Source organism: Staurois parvus, unplaced genomic scaffold (assembly GCF_062004578.1).
Source record: "Staurois parvus isolate SC_StPar_1 unplaced genomic scaffold, SC_StPar_1.0 ptg000366l, whole genome shotgun sequence".
In the NCBI taxonomy this organism is placed as follows: Eukaryota; Metazoa; Chordata; class Amphibia; order Anura; family Ranidae; genus Staurois; species Staurois parvus.
In genome coordinates this window covers 160,671-176,009 of record NW_028318162.1, presented here as the reverse complement: position 1 = coordinate 176,009, position 15,339 = coordinate 160,671, and positions in this window count along the sequence as shown.

Genomic DNA, 15,339 nt, shown 5'->3' with positions numbered 1-15,339 from the left:
GGAATAGCTATATTCCAATAGATAGCTGCCATCATCCGGCATGGCTATCCAACATCCCTAAAGGCCAATTCCTAAGAATTAGAAGGAACTGCACTGAGCTTAACACATACTACTCTCAGGCTTCCATTTTGAAAGATAGGTTTGTTGAAAAAGGGTACAATGAATCCACACTTGATTACACTTCAGGATTGGTGGCTAATACCAGCAGAGATGGAATGTTGAGTGATTCAATGAAGCAGAGACAATCTAAGATATGTCCCTTCGTTACTACATTTTCAATTCAACACAAAGCCATTACTAGAATTATCAATAATAATTGGAACATTTTAAAAGCAGATCCGATTTTAGCTAAGATTTTACCGGATAAACCAGAAATTACTTTTAGAAAAGCTATGCCTTTAAGAAATAAAATAGCCCCGAATGTAGTGAACCCTCCATCAACTATGTCATTTTTTGCTGAGATGAAGGGTTTTTTTCCTGTCAGGGCACGAGCGGTGGAATGGGCAGGCAGGCCTCATGGTAAGGTCACGCAGCGACTGACGACAGCCGCTACTCACAGACCAGAGTCCCTCAGGGCGTGGAGTCTAAGCCCCAGGCTGCCCTTCACCAGGGCCCCTGATGGTGGGGATGGACTTGACGCAGCCTGAGACCAGGTCGCGGCCCCCGAGTAACCCTAGCTGCGGTAATGACTGCCGCCAATGGCGTACAGCTGGTGGGAGCCAGATGGAAAATGTATAGTGTGGTCGGACAGGCCGGGTCGATAACAACGGAGCAAACAGTACAAGACGGTAGACAAGAATACTCAGGTCACGAGCCGGGTTCAGCAACGGGAGGTCAGGTAATGGGATAAAGCAGAGAATAGTTTTGTCCAAGCCGAGTCGGTTACCAGGAGAGCAACGAGAACAGAACAAGAGCTTGCTGCAAAGGAACATACAGGACACGAATGCAAAGAGCAACTGCAGACAGCAGGCTTAAATGTGATTAGCCACACCCTTCTGGAGGAGGAGCTGCAGAGGCCTGAAAGCATAAAGGCTCCCACCATGCTTTGCAGGAACTTAAGATGGATGCCAGCACATGGAGCAACACAATCTCTGAGGAAAGGTAGGACCTTGACATTTCCTTGCAATAGATGCATGATATGCCTTTGCAACAACAATAGGAAAAGGAAAGTGGACACCTTTATCTCCTCTGTAACAGGTAAATCATATGATATTGATAGTTTCATAACATGCAACAGTAGATATGTAGTTTACCTGCTACAATGTCCATGTAAAAAACAATACAAAGGACGCACTACGAGGAGATTGAGGGATCGCTTACGTGAACATGGCTATAACAATAAGCGAGGCTACAAAGAACACTCCCTCTCGAAACACTATAAGCTATGTCACAATAGGGATCCATCATCTTTAAGTTTTATGAGCATTGATGTTATACGTACTCATTGGGGGGGGACCAATAAGAGCAGAGCTGTGTCTCAATTAGAGCCCAAATGGTTTTTTGAAATGGGAACCTTATATCCAAAAGGACTCAACATCAACATAGACATCGATTGCTTTATAGACAACAGTTGATTATGAGCTCCCCCCTATTTATTTATTCCTCCCCCTTTTTATATCCTTTTTACCTTTTTTATCTTTCTTACCTCCTTTCTGGCTTGTTTTTACTCCCATTTTATGATCATTGCGGATTTTAGGACTGTTAAATTCCATTTATGATTATTTTAATTTCCATATATTTTAACATTTTATTTTATTCATTTATTTTATAGTTTATATTATTTGATAAAATTTATTTAGGTACACCTATTTTATCTAAGTATAACCAAGTTTTAGGAATTATTTATGAGGATTAATTATTTGACTTGCTATTTATCTAACCATTTAGAACATGTTTACATAATTTTTATATATATTGTTTTTAGACATATTTCTATACATATTATAATTGACTCAATTTGATATATCCTACACATTATTATTGTTTGTAATATCTATGCCAATACATTCACTAGTTAAGAAAATTTTGATTAGTAGGTATATCCTAGGATCTCGTATATACATTCCAACGCATCCATCTTGATTAACTTCTATTACATACATATATATATATATATATATATATATAAATATATATGTGTGTGGTATTTATATGTACTTTCTTCACATATATATCGGGATCCGGTAATAACGCACATGCGCATTGTTAATTCCCCGCGGGAAAATATTGGGGAGTATAATGTTCCCGTTATGGCATTAATCATTATTATTTTTGTTTATTAAGTTAATTACGCTGCCTAGGGGTGGACTGACCATTTGGAAACTCGGGCACTGCCCGAGGGCCCGGGGTCAGTAGGGGGCCCCATGAGATGCCCCTGGTACCTTTTTCATAGGCTTTTTTGAGTTTGGGCAAGGACACAGGGGCCCCATGATCCTCTATTGCCCAGGGGCCCCATGAGTTGTCAGTCCACCCCTGACGCTGCCTTAGCCCTTTCTGGGATATTATTATCTTATGAATATTTCCTGGTGATTAATGTGGCATCGAGTCAGATTCTCTTCAATAAAATGGAACCCGCACATGCGCTTATGGAGACTTGGTCCATAACAAAATGGCGCGCAGGACAGATACATGTTCTACAACAAATTGGCGCGCGCTAAATGCGCATGTGCCAATTTTGCTATAAATTCAGTTGATAGACGTCGGACGTTGCAGGAACACCCCCTATGATTATGTGCAATAGCAAAAAACGCGCCAGGGAGAAGCTGCAACGTCGTGACGTCACGCTGCCAGCACCACATGGGGTCCCAGCGGCCATCTTGGATTCTCATATATGGTCAATTAATTTGTTCTCTCTGTATTTGCACTTTATGGAATAAATATTTCCTAAAAAGCAGTATCACGCTATTGGCCTCCTTTTTGGGCTCTTTGTGAGCTATAACAACCCACAGAGCTGTACAAGGAGGAAGGCAGAGGTATTGCTGACAACAGAGGAAGCAGAGAGGGAACTCCAGACCAGACCACACATATCCTTAAAGGGACCTCCAGCTGACTACTGAGAGTGTATATCTCTAAATGCGTGATTTGATTGCGCATCTGGTGAGTGCGCAATTCTTATAATACCTGGCACATCACCATATCGTTGGATAGATGTTAAAGATCACCAGCATTTGAGATCATTACTGGATCTTCCATGTATCACTTTATGGACATATATTTGTCAATATTGGCACTTTTTTCAGCACCAGTGGTCACTTTACAGTGACAGAGCTTTATGTCATCACTTAATCACTTTATGGATTTATTACTATATATTTAATACCACTTTGTTGCACACCATCAGTCACTTTATATTCAACTGGACACTTTGATATTTTTATTTTTTCATGTGAATATTGCTTTTGGCACTTTTCATATTTTTATTATAATTATCAATTGTGTGATATTTATATTTAGCGCTGCACCCTTATTTATATTGTTACTTTGGAATGTTTTTTTTTGGTACCTTTTTGGTGTTTCAACAGCTAGCCATTTTTAGCACTCACTTACCTCCTTGTGTTTTCTAGTTGTTAATTTTTACTGCCAGCTAACATCAATATTCACCAAATTTAGTGGATAATAGTTTTTTATCTTTACCACATCACAGACAGCAAATGTTTCCATTATTTGCTCATCTCTAGTTATAAGTACTGCACAGTAATCTTTTAAATCTATGCCTAATTACAGATTATTCTGTCAGCAATCAGTGAATATACCTGTCCATACTTGGCATGGCCATTAAGTAAAATTATGATTTAACAACTTTTCTCATAGTCATTATCGAATTCTGATCTTTGTCATTACAGAGTCTTCATTCATGATAACTCAAGATTGTTAATTTAGAATTACAAGGGCTTATTAAAATCCTGACATTTTGTACTGTGTTTAACTAATTACATATTCTATTTTTGAATGTCATCCTATTCTGCAGACCCATCCACAAGTATGCACACAACTGTGAAGTAGGTGTTTCCTTGTTTGCATTTTGAGCCTAGATAATCATGTAAATGTATAATCTTGTTACAGTAATATGTTTTTACCAAAATGTCCTCCTTAACCAGTAAGATTGATATTCAGAGCATTGCCTGTAATGTAAAATACTCTTTATACTTTGTAAATAATAATGATATACTGAGGCTTAAAAAAATGATTTCTACCTATTCACCTCTTCTTTACCACAATCAAAGCACTTGGCAGCAATGCCAACAACCCCCAACTAGTGATAATATATTTAAGAGCCTAATACTAAATATACTGCAATATATTACCATTAGAATGTGTCACAGATAGCACAGTATATTTCCATTAGAATGAAAAATATAAACAATTCCACCAAATGCACAATGTTACATGATGCCATTACTATTGTACCTTTTTTTTTATTAAATTACTGATTCCAAAGAGTAATTGGTAGTTAGATATCAATGAGGCTCCGTACTATATCCTGAAAAATTGAAAAGTAATATTTGTCTGAGATCAGCATGCAATCACATAGTCAACAGGGTCTGTACATGAAATAATGTTTAGTGACTTAGATCTGTCTGCTGCACTATCCAGACTAGATGACTCCACATACCTTATAAGTTGAAACAGCTGTGCAAGGTGTCTATATTTAATTCCAACAAACTGGAAAGGGCTTCTGCATAAAATTTAGCTGTTTATAAATTCATAGCTCTTAATAGAACCAAGACTATTCTTCATAATGTACGTGGAGAGATTCAGGAAATCTCCTGGAAATGTAAGACAGTGATAGTGCAAAACGTAAGCTGGAAGAGGAAAGAATGCACCTAAGAGTAACTGTAAACACAGCAATTACCCTGAACCCCGAATTAATATATTGTTCCCATGAACCTGTGAAGCCTATGTGTGTAGTATGCAAATATGTGTAGCACTACCCACCTAGGAGTTGCTGATATATTTTTGGACTCCCTGTTGCTCTGGACCCCTCTCTGAAAGTCCAAACCCTGCTGATCACAGTACACTCTTACCCTTAATAAATCACCACCAGAATGTAAGCGCTCACTGATTGAAGTAAATTGGTAAGAGGTTTATAGCAAATTTCAATATAGATTGATTACACAGCATAAACAGAATTGGCATGTGCAAAGTCAGTTGTTACTTGTGTCAGCTTAAATTAAGGAAAGACAACACATATCACAGAATCTGAGCTAATGTTAGCAGGCCTGCTTTTCAGAGACTAACCCGATACCTTCAACCTAAGGTGGCAGCGAGAACTATCAAACAGGTAGGCTAGCTCACTTAGGGCCCTCAGGATGTGATGGCGAGGAGCCTGAAATAAGAAAAGAGCTCTTTACCCCAAAACAACCAATGTTCTCTTAAATGCAGTGAAGAGTCTTCTGGACGCGTGATGGGGCCCAGTTGGTGTACAATAGAAAGAAGTGTGAATAATGGATCTCTACAGAACAATGCAATAAAGCAAAGGAAGAGTAGAGCTCTACCTTGAAAGCAGCAATTGACATGTGTAACGCCCCTTTAAAGCACTAGTCACTAGTAGATCTAAAGCAGTGAGATATCAAGCTGGCAGAAGTGATTGTTGAGACAGAGTAGCTCCTCTCTAGACTGCAAGACTATTGGTGCAATGGGAAAAGGTCTCTTTAGAAGAGTAAGTTGATGATGATGGTTAGAGATGAGCGAATTATTCAAAAATTTGATTCGGCTGATTCGCCGAATTTGCGGAATAAATTTGATTCGATGCGAATTTATTCGCTGCGAATTTAACTTATTAAAAGGGTTTCTAGGCTTCAGAGAGCCTTTATATTAGTGCAGAACACTGTACCTTTAATTTAAATGCCCTTGGAGTCTGCTGGGGAAGAGAAATAATACTGTCAGTCAGTATGACATGCAGATGAGTGCCGTCGATCTTAGAATCACCGCACACTTCACTCATTTGGGCAGTCACGGGGCACGACGAAGAAGAAGAAGAAGCAGAAGAAGAAGAAGGAGAAGAAGAATGAGAAGAAGAAGAATGAAAAGAAGAAGAAGAAGAATGAAAAGAAGAAGAAGAATGAAAAGAAGAAGAAGAAGAATGAAAAGAAGAATGAGAAGAAGAATGAAAAGAAGAATGAGAAGAATGAAAAGAAGAAGAAGAAGAATGAAAAGAAGAATGAAAAGAAGAAGAAGAATGAAAAGAAGAAGAAGAAGAATGAAAAGAAGAAGAAGAAGAATGAAAAGAAGAATGAGAAGAAGAATGAAAAGAAGAATGAGAAGAAGAATGAAAAGAAGAATGAGAAGAAGAATGAAAAGAAGAATGAGAAGAATGAAAAGAAGAATGAAAAGAAGAAGAAGAAGAATGAAAAGAAGAAGAAGAAGAATGAAAAGAAGAATGAAAAGAAGAATGAAAAGAAGAATGAGAAGAAGAATGAAAAGAAGAATGAGAAGAATGAAAAGAAGAATGAAAAGAAGAAGAAGAAGAATGAAAAGAAGAAGAAGAAGAATGAAAAGAAGAATGAAAAGAAGAATGAAAAGAAGAATGAAAAGAAGAAGAAGAAGAATGAAAAGAAGAAGAATGAAAAGAAGAATGAAAAGAAGAAGAATGAAAAGAAGAAGAAGAAGAATGAAAAGAAGAAGAAGAAGAATGAAAAGAAGAAGAATGAAAAGAAGAAGAAGAAGAAGAATGAAAAGAAGAAGAATTCCAGTACAGCAAAAAGTGTATCTGCAGAGAGCTCCGCTATTTCTGACAGTTCTCTGACAGTTCCTTCACATTTACAGCGGTTGAAACATTGTATCTATTTGTTTCCGAATAAAAACATCTGTATCCTAAATGGAAACAAATAGATACAATGTTTCAACCGCTGTAAATGTGAAGGAACTGTCAGAGAACTGTCAGAAATAGCGGAGCTCTCTGCAGGGACACTTTTTGCCGGCTGTAGAAGGGATGAAAATCGGCCGATCGGGAAAAATTCGATTCGCGCATCCGAAGTTTGCTAATATTCGGATTCGGTGCGAATCGAATTTTTCCTAATATTCGAAACGAATTCCACTTCGCCAAGTTCGATTCGCTCATCTCTAATGATGGTAACACAGCTGTGGTTTGGCCTGTGGTATGGCTGTCCTGCTATCAATTCTGATGATAAGGCTGTGTTGAGTGCGGTCAAGCAATAGCGACAGAAGGAACTAGGCTGCAACTTGTAATAACTATGTGCAATGTCCGCAGGAAAATAACAAATTTGGAGCAAGTGTCAATGTTCCCTTTCCTTATTAACATTTGGGACTCTCTCACCAGAGGGATGGCATCTGGTGAATTCTGGCAGTCTGTCAGGGCCTGGACTTGAACCTGGGACTTCTACTGTGTCAGGCAGTAACTCTTCTCACTGAGCTACCTGGGATGCTGGACAACACTCTGCCTCTTCTATTGGATAATCCTGCCTTGTGCCTTGTTTGCTCTTGAACCTTGAACTCCTTGCTCCTCCCATGAACTTCCTATATAAGCCATGTCCTTGGACTTCCTCCTTGCCAGATTATTGTGCCTTTCCAGCCAATATCCTGCTACTGTTCCTGCTGCTGTCTACTCCTCCGCTACTGATCTTTGGCTTGTTCCTGACCACGATTTTGTCTCATCCTAACGTACTACGATTGATCTGCTACCATTTGTGACCGACCCTTGGCTTGTGACCGACTCTGCTTTCGTCTGATCCCTAACCTGTTGATCCGCTATTGGTTCCCAGTCTGCTCATTCCCTGGTGGGGTGATCCTGAGATCTGCGACCTGGTATTAACACGCAGCCCAATCCATCTCCTCTGGTGAATACCGGTTAATACTTAGACCCCGCACCTCAGGTGAGCCTGCGTCATTCCCAGGGGGATCCGCTGGTGTACCTATCCTGCTGGTTCCAGGTAAGCCTTTTACTGCTATAGCAACTGGTCTCTGAACCTGACCTTACACCGTGACAGAATAATCTGGCGCACACATGGAGGCCGCTATAGCAAATGCCATGGCTCCTGTCAGGCAGCAAATTTCAGAGCTACAAGAGTTTGGTGTTACCTACCAAAAGAAATTTGCTGAACTGCAAAGTGTAGTAGAGGGGCAACAGGAAGAGATCCATGCTCTGCAGACACGATTGCTGGACATGTGCTCCCGCGATGTTGCTAATACACGCATGCCTCTGCCACTCAAATTCAATGGAGACCGCCGCCACTACAGGGGTTTCCTTAACCAATGCCGCATTTATTTCCAGATGCAACCTGCTGCATTTAATACTGAGAGGCAGAAGGTATTGTTTGTTATAAACCTCCTGACTGAGGAAGCCCTAGCTTGGGCCTCTCCCTATATAGAGCAAAACAATGCAATGTTAAACAGTTTTGCGACTTTTGTGACTGCAATGAACCAGGTCTTTGATGATCCCAACCGCTGCGCTACCGCTGAAGCAAAGCTGCATAGTTTGAGGCAGGGTAGATGCCCTGTTGCGGAGTATACAACTGAATTCAGACGCTGGATCTCAGATACCACCTGGAACCCAGCAGCGCAAAAGAGTCAGATGTTATCCTGCCTGAACACATAAATTCAATTACCCAGTCTATCTCCCCATTGATTGATGAAGAAAATAAAGTTGGTCCTAAACAGTCTCATTTTGTTGTCCCTATCAAACTTTTCACTGAGGGCCATGAAATTCCTTGTTCTGCTATGCTGGACTCTGGGGCTGGGGGAAACTTTATGGACATAGAGTTTGCCCACAATAATAATATTCTCAGGAGAAACAAATCTGCCCCTATTGATATGGAGACAGTTGATGGTTCACCTTTATCATCAGGACCAGTTACTCATGAAACAGTTCCTCTAGTACTCCAATTTCAGGCTGACCATTTTGAGACCATCAGCTTTCAGCTGATTACATCACCTAAATTTCCTGTCATCCTGGGCATCCCTTGGTTTTCTACCCATAATCCCTTCATCAACTGGGGAGCACGGTCCATAAATTTTAAATCTCCCCATTGTGAGGAACATTGTAGGAAACCATGTGCTACAAGTTGTCTACCAATCAGGAAATCACAGGCTGATATGGTAACTACACAGTCATATGACAATCTGCCTCCACAATACCATGAGTTTCGAGATGTCTGTGATAAGAAAAATGCGGATCAACTACCTCCTCATCGTCCATACGATTGTCCCATTGAACTGCTTCCAGGCGCAGAAATACCATTCAGCCGCATTTTCAATTTATCAGAACCTGAGTTAAAGGTGCTGAGGGAGTGGCTTGATGAGAATTTGGAGAAGGGCTTTATCAGACCCTTAACATCTCCTGCAGGAGCAGCCCTGTTCTTTGTTGAGAAAAAGGACTCCACCTTGCGTCCATGCATTGATTTTAGGGGCTTGAATAAAATCACTGTTAAAAAAAGTTACCCACTCCCTTTAATCGCAGAGATGTTGGAAAGACTCCGCTCTGCCAAAGTCTTCACAAAACTTGACTTACGGGGGGCATATAACCTGGTACGCATGCGTCAAGGCAACGAATGGAAGACTGCCTTTAGAACCAGATATGGACACGTTGAGTCCCTAGTTATGCCTTTTGGCCTATGTAATGCTCCCGCGACTTTTCAGCACTTCATAAATGATGTGTTTCGAGATTTGTTGGACCAGTTTGTTATTGCTTATCTGGACGATATCCTCATCTTTTCGGACAACCTGGTGGAGCATCGCAAGCATGTCTGCACTGTATTCAAAAGGTTAAGGATGAACCGACTTTACATCAAACTGGAGAAGTGTGAGTTTGAACAAACCCAGATCCAGTTCTTGGGATATATCGTTTCTTCAGAAGGAGTGAGCATGGATCCCGAAAAGATCAAGGCAGTGGTGGATTGGACTGCCCCTGGAAACGTTAAGGAAATACAACGATTTATTGGATTTGCCAATTTTTATAGGAAATTCATAAGAAACTTCTCTAAAGTAATAGCACCAATTACACAGCTGACAAAGAAAGGACTGCCCTTTGCATGGTCATCTGAGGCACAAACTGCTTTTAGTAAGCTAAAGACTCTCTTCACATCTGCACCAATATTGGTACATCCTGATCCTGAGCTACCTTTTATTGTGGAAGTGGATGCCTCAGACTCCGCCGTGGGAGCTATCATTTCTCAGCGACGAAGGGAAAAAATGCAGCTTCATCCCTGTGCTTATTTTTCTCGTTTGATGTCATCTGCTGAAAGGAATTATGACATTGGGAATAAGGAGTTGCTGGCAATTAAGGAAGCCTTTTCCGAATGGAGGCATCTGTTGGAAGGGGCTAAGCATCCTGTGACTGTCTTCACGGATCATAAAAATCTTGAATTCCTCCATTCTGCCAAGAGATTGTCTTCTAGACAAGCACGTTGGTCACTGTTCTTTTCTAGGTTCAATTTTATTATCTCATATCGACCTGGGTCAAGAAATGGCAAGGCTGATGCCTTATCACGAATGTCGTCTGGGCCTCTCCAGGAGAACACTTCTGAATGCACAATCCTGCCTCAAAAGAACTTTCTAGGGGCCACAAGTCCTAAGGCATTCTTGAATCTTCTTAAAGAGGGGTATGAGAATGACCCACTTCTCAATCATCCACCTACAGACATTAACCTGACTTATAAGAATGGCTTTTGGATTCAAGGACATCATCTTTATGTACCTGAATCTGTTCGGGTGGAAGCTCTCAAGTTGGTTCATGATTCCAAACTTGCTGGGCATTTTGGAGTCGCTAAGACTGAAGAACTATTATCACGTTCCTTTTGGTGGCCGGGGTACAAGAAAGATGTCAAACGCTATGTGACCTCATGCTTGACCTGTGCACGCAATAAGATTCCCAGAGCCTCCCCTTTGGGGTTGCTTCAGCCACTCCCTGTTCCATCAAGACCATGGGGGTCTATTTCTATGGATTTTGTGATGGATTTACCTCCCTCAAAAGGAATGACCACCATTTTGGTAGTGGTTGACCGTCTCACTAAAATGGCCCATTTTGTTCCAGTTAAGGGGGTTCCCACTGCTGAACAGACTGCAGAACTAATGGTTCGAGAAGTCTTTAAACTGCATGGAATCCCTAATGATGTGTCTGACAGAGGTGTGCAGTTTACTTCAAAATTCTGGAGAAGTTTTTGCTCAGCCTTAGGTGTTACAATTAATCTGTCCTCTGCTTTTCATCCCCAGTCTAATGGTCAGACTGAGAGAACAAATCAAACAATGGAACAGTATCTTCGATGCTTTGTCACTTATCTTCAGGATGACTGGGTGGACTGTCTTCCCACTGCAGAGTTTGCATACAACAATTCTAAACATAATTCCACCTCTCAAAGTCCTTTTTACTTAAACACCGGTTACCATCCAGTTTTTATTCCTGATCTCCCTATCACAACTCCAATCCCTGCTGTTACCAATAGACTAACTACATTGCAGGAGGTTCAAGAGAAATTGATTGAGACTTTGAGGGAGGCTCAGGAATATTACAAAAAGGCTGCAGACAGACACCGGAGAACACTTCCTATGTTTCATGTGGGTGACAAAGTTTGGTTATCAACAAAGAATTTGAAGGTCCATGTGCCATCTGCTAAGTTGGGTCAAAAGTTTCTGGGTCCTTTTCAGATTTCTGCCCAAATCAATCCAGTCACCTTTCGCTTAAAGCTTCCGGATAGTATGAGGATTCACCCTGTTTTTCATATATCATTACTCAAACGGTTTCAGGAAAATCCTTTCCCTGGAAGAATTTTTCCACCTCCTCCACCTGTTGAGGTACAGGGTGAAGAAGAATTTGTGGTGGAGAAAATCCTTGATTCCAGGATCTTTAGGAATAAGTTACAGTATCTGGTTCAATAGGAAGGATATGGGCCAGAAGAAAATTCTTGGGAGCCTGAGGAGAATGTTCATGCTCCTAGACTAACAAGAGAATTCCACCAGAGGTTTCCACACAAGCCCAGTCCTAAGACGTCCAGAGGACGTCCTGGGAGGAGGGGAGTACTGTCAGGGCCTGGACTTGAACCTGGGACTTCTACTGTGTCAGGCAGTAACTCTTCTCACTGAGCTACCTGGGATGCTGGACAACACTCTGCCTCTTCTATTGGATAATCCTGCCTTGTTTGCTCTTGAACCTTGAACTCCTTGCTCCTCCCATGAACTTCCTATATAAGCCATGTCCTTGGACTTCCTCCTTGCCAGATTATTGTGCCTTTCCAGCCAATATCCTGCTACTGTTCCTGCTGCTGTCTACTCCTCCGCTACTGATCTTTGGCTTGTTCCTGACCACGATTTCGTCTCATCCTAACGTACTACGATTGATCTGCTACCATTTGTGACCGACCCTTGGCTTGTGACCGACTCTGCTTTCGTCTGATCCCTAACCTGTTGATCCGCTATTGGTTCCCAGTCTGCTCATTCCCTGGTGGGGTGATCCTGAGATCTGCGACCTGGTATTAACACGCAGCCCAATCCATCTCCACCATTAGGAGCTCTGGTGAATACCGGTTAATACTTAGACCCCGCACCTCAGGTGAGCCTGCGTCATTCCCAGGGGGATCCGCTGGTGTACCTATCCTGCTGGTTCCAGGTAAGCCTTTTACTGCTATAGCAACTGGTCTCTGAACCTGACCTTACACCGTGACACAGTCTTTCTCTCTCCTTTGATGGAGCCTCCACACACTCCATGCAAGGTCAATGATCAGTGGAATCTCCTTGCCTCTCTTCTCCTTTCCACTGCCTAGTCTGGTCCTCCGGCTGTCGGCACACTCCCCTCTCACCCCCTGTCAAGTCTCCCAAGCTTTTGTGTGTATATATATATATATATATATATATATATATATATATATATATATTTATCTCCACTTACACACCAGCTCCTCAGGGAAATGTAGTTCTTAGATACACGGCTCCTTAGTAAAGTCCTGTGGTTTCACAGGGCTGCTCTACAGAGTGTGAATGCCACTGTTCTGCAGGATACTGCCATCTTGTCTTCGCTTTAACATCCTGCATCAAACACTCATAGCAGGGTGTTACACATGCAAGGAGAGCATTGAACACTGGTCATGACTGACCTACTGTATGAATTTCACGCACCTACACAAGACCCTAAGCATCAGATAGCATGTTGGGATATTCCTAAATTAGATTTTAAACTTTCTTTGGATCTCATTTTCTCCAAATTACCACACATATGACATCTTTCCATTCCCAGTGGTCATTTGAACACTTTTCTTAATTTTTGGGTTGAGAAAAGCTGTAAGATTCATAGTGAATCAGTTATCTACACTGATCTGATATGAAAGGTTTCATGCAGATCCAAATTGTAACATATTCTTCATTGTTTTTTCTATCCCAAACACTGATACAAGCCTTGCCACTTTGGGTTGGTTGAAGGTCTTTCTCAAGGTTGCTCAGTACCACCTTCCCTACCATTTCCACCCCCAGACAGCTATGAGTTGGGAACCACTAAGCTTTTTACATTATTCCTAACAATATCAATTATAAATGAGAAAAATGTCTTTTGGTTTGACTACATGTATCTTTACTTAAAATTATAATAAACCCAAAAACAAAAATGTAATATATTGCAGCTTACCAGTCCTTGTATGTGAATTAGTTTTCATTTTTTTAATTCTTTCTTTATTTCACCTAGTGATTCTGCTAGTAGGATGCTTTCTGTCTTAGGGTATCTGCATTCTGGATTAAGTTGTAAAGCAGATACATTTGAACAGTCAGTCGAATGGTGGGGGGGTGGTTTGTCTACCCTCTACTAGAAAGTTTGGTCTGTTAAATTAAGTTGAAAAGTAACAGACTTACTGGCTGGATCACCAGATGAAATAAGGTAAAAAAAACTACCGTAACCAACACATCTAAGAATTGGTGAGCTGCAACTTAATGCATTTTTGTGTTGCATTTAAATTATGCTTTAAGAGCCAGTTCAAACCAGATTTGCACAGCGTTGCACAGTTCATGTTCCTGTGTGATTCATGTGCCTTCCCCTACAGTGTAGTTTGGCAGCCTATTAATTTGAAGGGGCTGTAAATTGCCCAGGAACACACAAAGAGTATTTTTGAAAAATGTACTGCTGTACCATGTGTGACGGGCACGGCGTCAGACCCCCAGCCCTTCTCACCAACTTGTGACCGAAGGACTAGCCAATCTAAAACTGCACCGTCACGTGCGTAACAATGCCACGCTCAGCTGCAACCTGCACAAAGATTTCCCAGCTCACTGGGCCACAATCTATGTGCCACAGCCTGAGAGCGATTGTTACTGGGATGGGGGTTAATTACGCAAATAAATCTTCACACTGCCCTTTTTGTACAGAGAACAGGAAACTCGCCAATCTTAGCAGTAACACTATGATGTTTGAATAAGCTTCTGTATACACACTGTCACCACAGGCAGATGTATGCAGAAGTTTAAAACACACAGTAGCACTCTTCAGGGACAGGGATTCTTAGTTTGCATTAAACTGCTTTAGAAACAGTTCAACACTTTTCAGAAAATAGGATTTATTACTAAACAGGTCAAAATGGTGCAATAAAAATATTTATATATAAATACATAAATACAGAGAGCAATAACACAGCAGAGAGATAAAGAAAGAAGTTTCAGAAGGTAGAATACTTGCAGAAGTTCTGGTTTAAGCAGCGTTCAAGTGTCCTGAACAAAAGGGTGCCTTTTATCCCAAAGTTGGTTCCTGATGTTAAAAGGGAGATCTCTTCATCTCTTTCCCCAGGCATAACAGCCTTTTTCTAGGAAACCAGCAGGGTGTTTCCTTAAAGCAGAGAACCAATCGCCTAATTTGGGGAGGGATGTTAAGGCGGGGAACTCAGGCTATGACCAAATCCCTCCCAGTTTATACCATGGTCAATAACCTTCCATAGGTGCATGCAGCAGCACTGGCAGGATAATATGCAGAATGATATTCTGAATGTCCAGATACCAGATATGACATATCTGCTTGGGACGGTTAAGGAGATATCGTTTTCTGCTCTCAGGTAGACGTAATCTAGGGGTGTAAGGTATCAGGTGACTCGCAGTAAACTGACCAATCTGAATATATGTTTTGTGCTATTGTATGTATTTCCTATGAGAAGTTATGAAAGTGTATGAAAAAGTGGTTTCCCAAATGAGATGTATGTTTTACTGCTATTTAGGAATGCTTTTCAAGTCCAGTGACTGACGGGTTTATAGCTTTACGATCAGCTCAAAGCAAGAATCTGGCAGACTTCATGGAACCAGCTAATTGGGTTTATAACCATGAAGCGTATCCAGCTGTGCCCTGTGCACTCCTGAACTCAGCACACACAGACCACCGGCCACTCAATAGAAAGGGGTGGGGCTGATTTTGGAGTGAGAATGACA